This window comes from Labrus mixtus, chromosome 1 (genome assembly GCF_963584025.1).
Source record: "Labrus mixtus chromosome 1, fLabMix1.1, whole genome shotgun sequence".
In the NCBI taxonomy this organism is placed as follows: domain Eukaryota; kingdom Metazoa; phylum Chordata; class Actinopteri; order Labriformes; family Labridae; genus Labrus; species Labrus mixtus.
This window is the reverse complement of record NC_083612.1, coordinates 23,974,588-23,982,196: the sequence shown is the minus strand read 5'-3', so window position 1 is coordinate 23,982,196 and position 7,609 is coordinate 23,974,588.

Genomic DNA, 7,609 nt, shown 5'->3' with positions numbered 1-7,609 from the left:
TCTGCTTTTAGACCAGGAACTGACAAACAGACTGCCATTGGCGGATAAAGAGGTGTCCCCAGTGGAAGGCGCCAAGTATGGCAGAGGTGGACGGAGAGTTTGGAGTTTCTTTACAATAAAAGCTCTTTTAATTGTGTTTTGAATAATAACTTGGCAGAAATGTGTTTAGGTGTGCTCGATTATTGAATTATATAAGTTTGGTTATGTGACACAATAGGTGTGTGTCCCGTGTTGCTTAATTGATCACAAAGTGTTTAGTCATGGATAATGAGTCATTGTCTGAATGAATGTATATTGTCTCTTGGTATGACCCAGCTGCTATGGAAAAAAAGGCAAAGACATTTTTCACTGAAGGTGTTATTGTTTAAGTTATAATCATCATTCAGTGTGTAGAGCTGTTTTCTCACTGCATTTTGTTATTATGGTCATCTATCCTTTTTGGGAGCATTATTTTTCTTCAGTCATGTACATTTCCACCAGGCCTGTTTGTAAAAAGAATTGCACAAAATTGTTGGTTTCTCTATAAATAAATGTTCCTGGACTGCATACTAGATTTTTTTGCCTCGTTTTTTGTGCCGTAGACCAACAGGCCCTTGTTATAGTGTATATACTATATGAATTCAGACATGTACTGTAGAAGTATGCTACACGTGTGCTTTTATACACACTAAAATGATATAGTACATAGATATACAGTACTGTACTTGAAGTTTGGCCTTGGCCCTCTCTGTTCTAATAGTGCTGAGTGAATGTATTCCAACGCCTCGCTTTGTCTGCGTCTCCTGCTCTTTTACAGGTCGGGTGTCTTTTAGCAACTCACATCACAGAGCCCTACAAATAGCAATTAAAACGGATGTGCTACACTAGCTCTGTATGGGGAGAGAGAGAGAAGAGAGAGATAAAGAAAAGAGAAATGAGAGGGGACATGAGCAAGGGAGACAGAAAGAGAGAAATTAAAGAGGGGAAGTATGTGAGAGAAAATGTACAGCAGCACCTCTGCTTCAAAACCGTGACTGATACCGTGTCTATTGATCTTTATTACAATAGCAGCAAGCTGTAAAATGTTTGATGGTTTTGTACAGATCTTAGTCCCCCTCATTCATAATTACTGCTACACATGTAGAACCAAGGGCAACTTCAGAAGGGGCGCTGTTTGAAAAGCTGCTGCCAGACTGTGGGGATGATGGGAAATCTCGACGGGGCCTCTTGGTAGCTTCAAGCCCTAAGGCTATCATTCCTGCTACCGAACACCTGCAGCAACTTAAGTTTAACAAAGATCAATTTATGGAGCTGATTTTCAAATAAGAAATGAGAACAACCTCCTTTCACGATGAAACTCTGCTTTTTTTTTTTATTGCTGTTTAGGAAACGTCAGTCGTGCTCATTTTGCAGAAATTCAAAACACTCTCAAGTGAAGGCAAAAGGAAATAATATCAACAAATGCAGACATAGGTTTGCATATTGTATATCTATATGTTGACACTATCTCAATGCTTTGTCACGTGTGTGTTACTTCACTTCTCCGAGAGAAGAAGTTGGAGTTGAATGCTACAGCAATAACTGCTCTGACTCATAATGTTACAGGCCTGGAGGAACACACTCTGCTGCAGCCTACACAAACAAGCAGCCCAGAGTCTTCACAACTTATCATCCCATGCTCTGTTTTCTGGGGACAAAAGTGTTGCAGCAGTACACCAGGTACCCCCAGGCGGGCCTTGGTTCTGGCTCTCCATTTCCCCTCCCTGCTCAAATTTTAATGTCTTCTCTGAGTGGGAGCCTTGGGAGATACAGGACAGAGATTGAGGAGACAACAGACCAAGGATACAAAAAAAATATATTTGGATGTGTTCCCTCCATACCAGTGACAGTTCACATCAACAGGAAACAAAAGCAGAGAGGACAAATTATAGGATAGTGCTTTGAGTTGCACGAGTTGACAGGAAGAAGATGTGTGTGTATGAGAAGAGGCAGAGATAGAACTTCAAGGTGGCTAAGGTCAAAAGCAATGAATATTAAAAAAAAAAAAAAAAAAAAACTTGTATTGTCCCAAAGCTAAATAATCAAAGCCTGTACAGCACGTTTCACTAAATAGAGAGATTAACAAACCACGATGTATCAGAGGTGAAGAGAGTCAAACAAAACTGACAGAGAGCGGAAGAGGACAGAGAGTTCACAGAGAAATGTGTCCTAGAGAGATGACTGTTGCTTCCAGCAGTTGAGAACAGGGAAAAGAGTCTAGCCTGGCACGCTCTGAATAATGCATCACCCTCTCTGTAGCAGGGCAGATATATGGGCGAGGGGAGCACTGATTTGCACCCCCCTGGCATTGTTGGAGAAATGAATAATGGATAGGTTAAATGCTTGTGCTAAGTATAAATTAGTATAGGGTCTCTTCACTTGCTCTATTCGTGTAATTATTTGGTTTGGACTCTACAAATAGTAACAAAAACAGTCTCTTATATTAGATAATGTGTAATGTACATTCTAGGTAGATCTCACTGTGGTCCATGTACATCTGCAGCAGACCAGTATCAACTGCAGAATCTCCACCAGATGCTGGAGCCTCTCGTGTCAATCCACTGCCTGCCACTGATTAACATTTAACAACCAGGGAATACTTTGTCACCAAGAAGAAAAGCAAACTTTGAGCTCTTGAAAGAAACAGTAGAGAGGAAAAGGGAGGGAGGACGGGGGTTAAAGAAAAAAAAAGGGGGGGGAGAGAAAAGAGCATGATACACAGAGTACACAGGAAGCATTTTCACATAGCACGTCATGTATAACTCATGAAGTCCTGACAGAGCCGCATGCACATTCCTCATTCCCTTTGGCTGTCTCCGGCTGGCAGCCCAGATGAACAAGTTGTTCAGACCTTTCTCTCTGTCCCTCCTTCTCTTTCCCCTTTTTTGGTCTCTCCAGGTTATGCCACTGCTCCCCTAGGCTGGAGGTTACGGTTTCCGAAACAGGGTTCAGGTGGCATGGGCTTCAACACTGGGCCGATGTGGTGCTGGTAATGCTGGGGAAGCTGGATATCTGTTCAGTGCCCACAGCTCCAGTGCAGTGCATTACAGCGGCCCTGTGTTTAGACAGTCTGACAGATCTCAACCTGAACACCCTGAGAACCAAGGGAAGCAGTAACCAGCGCATACATCACCCAGCCAACATCTACATCCTCTCCCTCTCTCTGCTTGTCTGTTTTGCGAAGCTAGCTTGGCTTGTGTCTCTTCATCCTTCCCCGCTTGGAATCTCTTTCCTGACTTTTTCCCTCTGTTTCACTCGCCTCTCTCTCCATTTCTTTCTCCCTGGCTCCCCCTTCAACTCTGCTCTCTCTTATTCTCTCATGTTTCTCTCTCTGTCTCTCCCTCCCTCTCCTTGTGAGATTCAATAAGAGCCCTGGAGGCAGGAGAGAGAAAACAGGGGGGTGTAAAAACATCTATGGCTTTATTTACAAAGGGCCCAGGTATTGCCCGGCGTTAAATCCGGGGGAAATGATTTATTTTCCGCCCATGTGTGGCACTGATCCCCGAGGCGTAACTCAACAGCGGACTGGCTTGGTGCTTGCAATTTACGGTGGCTGCAGAGGCTCATAAAGGAAGAATGGATTAATCTGGAACACGACATAAACAATATGACTCTGACAGCCCTATTAAAACCTGTGCTACTCAGCATCAATTCTCTTTCATGCTCTCGCTCGATCTTCCTGAGGGTGGGAGGCCGACTGGTAGCTCTGGAAAACTGACCAGAGCTCACAGCCCTGTTATTGTGATTCCCAGAGTATCAGATTCAGAAACGGGGGGGTGTTGCGCATCTACATATAGCAACCGGACCTTTTAACTGTTTAGCCTTTGGACATCAACGGGGGTATCAGATATACCGGGTCCAGAGGGGAGGCTCCCACAGTGCTTGTTAGGGCCAGGCCGAGAAGGCTTCCTGTCCCAGCGTCGGTGGCCTCTCATTTTCCATGAGCGGTGCTTCTTTAGGGAATGTGCTGCGCTCACTTCTGCTGGCACGGGCCTCTGTCTGTGGATGTGTGCACAATATTGTTGGGAAAACATGTTGTGTAAGTGACACTCGATATGCATTAGTAGTGGATGCACATGTGCACACACACACACGCACACACACACACACACACACACACACACATCCATGCACATGCAGACATAAACAAACAGTTGTCAGCTGCACCCTGACCCTCTTGGGAAGAGGTCACTGCAGCATCTTCAGGGACCCCAAATGACACACACACACACACACACACACACACACACACACACACACACACACACACACACACACACACACACAGCTTGTCATTTCAGTAGCTCCATCTTTGTCAGAGACAGGTGTATGCTAAGCCACACAGAAAACAACCCACACAGAGGCAGCATCCATCTAACCACAGAAGCTTTTAACACATTTAAAAACAGCATTTCCAAGATAGCAACCTTTCTCAGAGAAACAGACTGAGTGAGCCGGAGAGATGAGCACAGAAAAAAAAAAAAAAACAAGAGACAGAGTTACTAATTTATGTTGAGCTATAGTTGAAAGCTGTAAGCGTCAGGCGAGGAGAGAACAGCCCTGAAATTGAAATCAATAAGTTCATTAGACTGCTGAGCTGCTTCTCGCTGCCCCCTCTACTTCCCCCGCAGACAAAAACAACAACACATGAAAAAAACAGGGGCGAAACAAGGCTTGACCTATGTCCACTAGCCAAGCATTCCATTTATTTAGCCCTTATCGCAGGCCTGATCTGAAGAGGCAGCTACACACTGATAACGCCCCAGGATAATAGCAAGACCAGACAGGGTCTGACCAAAGAGAGACAGCTGAAGGAAAGAGAAAGCGAAATAAAGAAAAATGCATTTGGGATCTTCTTGACATTCGTTCTCTGGTTTTCCTTCATGTACACACACACAATGTTGAAATACGAGGGGCTTGTAGGAAACTTTTACAAGGGTTGTTTTTTGCAGACGCCTCTGTTGTTTGAGCCTGTAATTTGGCGGATCCCCATCAATAAGTGAGAGGAGAGCTTTGTGGAAGCTCAGCCTGACAGCTAACAAGACCCAGACCCTATCTGCAACAAAAAGAAAGGCAAACAAACGCTGTTTGCGTGAAATCAGCTCATCTTCCGTGCAGGGGTAAAGTATCAGTGTGTGTGGTACAGGCATGCAGAAGAAAAAGTTTTTACCATCTGAGTGACCTGAATAGTGTTTCTTCTTGTACGGCAGTAATCTCAAGAGCCCTGCAGGGTAGTAAAGATCAGTGCAGCTGATGTCTCCCTCCTGCTGAAACAGGGCCCATTATAGCTCCAGACCATATCAGCAGGGCCCTGTAACCTGTGTCACACCACTTCCTATTGCTGATTTATGGCTACAAGGCTCATGGGTGTTAGCATAATGCATATTCTTAGAGTGACACGTGCACACACACACACGCACACACACACACACACACACACACACACACACACTCAGTCACACACACCAAAAGTACAACCGGGCACAAATTGTTCATGACCTGTACTCAACTTGCCCAACCAGAGGTTTCCAAACCTGTCTTCAAGGGCGCCTTTATCACACTCACAGCTCCCTTTTTCACCTGCAGATTAGTGCACAGGGCTAAATGGCCTGGCTAGACCAAGACCATATCTCTATTCACTCGAATGAAATACAAATGGACTTAAATATATCTACAAAAGAAAATCTTTGCTCCAATCCCTCTTATCCTAATACCTATGCAACTCTAAAAGACATTTCTTTCTTCTCTTTCGTCTTCCAATCAAAGAGAAAAAATGGTTCGCCTTCCGCACAGAAGCTGCAGGGAGTCACCATCCTAGGGGGGTTTCTGGGAACGCAAACACACCGCTGATGCTGGCAAGCGGCTGTTCGTTAAAGAGTTCAACTAGAAGCCAACGCATTTGTTACACGCTCATTTCACTTCCTGGTAGAAATGTCCAAAAATGAGAGGCAAATGTTAGAGCAATGGTTTACATAGGAAAGCTCAAAGGAAACCAAGCGTCAAGCTTTTACCCAACACAGAAACAAGAGCAGCTTTGGGGAAAAAGTGTGGAGGGAGTGAAAAAGACAAAGAGGAGTAAGCGGTCCTTATTGGAAAGCAACGAAAAAGTGCATTACACTCTGTTAACTAGTGGTTAGGGTGAGTGCCTTATAAACAAATGTTCTTAAATTGTCTGATGAGTCAGCGTATCCCTCAAAAAAAACATTTATTCCATGAAATAGTGAACGGTCAATTTCTGCCTTCTGTTTCCTGATACAAGCAGATGTGAATTCAAAGCAAATCTAAACCAGGATTTCTCCCTGCACACCCAAATTCTTCCTTACAACCTTGCATTTCCCAAGAAAGCGTTACGATTTAACATTTTCTATTTGCGTTCACTCGCCATGTGTACAGCTAAGCTTTATTCAACACTATAGTGAATACATAGGAGTGTGTCCAGAGGCGTTTCAAAGCTTATTCATATTTAAGACCTGAAACTTACTGGCAGGGCTTAGCCCCAGGCACAGGAACAACTCAGCCACATATATATACAGGACACAGGGCAGAGGAAGAGGCCAGTGTTGACCATTTATTTATGAAGTCAAAGCTCTGTGGCAACAAGCTATCCACACTGAAAAGCTTAAAGCGCTTATATCCACGCTGAATATTTAATCTCTGGATCGCTTCTCCTTTTGAGTCTTTTTCAAGGTATGAAGCGAGGGTAACGGCACAAACAAGAGCAGAGAAAAGAAGAGAGGACACTGCAGGTGATGCAAGAGCCCTCTGAAGGAAAACAGGTGGGGCTGGGAAAGTCAGAGACGGAGGAAGGGAAGGGAAAGAAGAAGAGTGGGTGGGTGCTGCTTACAGGCCTCTTCAAGGTCAGAAGAAGGAGAAGCTCAGTATTCTCTCCCCCTGTCTTGTCTTGAGCCTGCATTGGCTCACTCTTTCATCTCCTTCTCTTTCTCTGCGTCCCTTCTTTCCCACCACCATCTCGGAAAACTAAACCAGCACCTTTTATGTGTAAAAAAAAATGCATGAGGCGGAAAAAAGGGGGGGGCCTCAGAAAACAAAACGTTGTTGGGCACAGATTTGACAACATCCAGGAAATCTTGCCATCTTTTGAAAGGATTTAGGCTGTTATGAAGCCAGGATACAGAGCAGAAAGCCCTGGTGGAAAATGTAAATACAGCAGACTCCTTCTACCTTTCTCTCTCACACCTCCTCCCTCTCCTCCTCTTCCTCCCTCTCCCCCTTCACTTTACTCTCTTTCATTTTGATCTGTCTATCCTCGGTCTGTGTGTGGGAAACGAGGCGGCTGGCAGGTGGCTGTGTGCAAAGGTATTGAGGCCTATGAAATATTTACCAAAGCAATAATGACTCCCTGGACAGAGTGAGTGGAGGAAGAAGGCAAGGAGAGGAGCGAGGGGGGGGGGCAAGGGGAGAGTGAAGAGTGCCTGTCTTTTTTTTTTTGTAAGAAGCCGGGATAAAGAAAGATGAAAGAAGCAGACCTGATACTTCCAAACTTCGGTTGTTCTTTGACTGTGGTGCTTAAAATATCAAAGTGAAGACGGCAGTGATTCCAAATATACTGCAGTTGTGAAGTGTCCCTTTG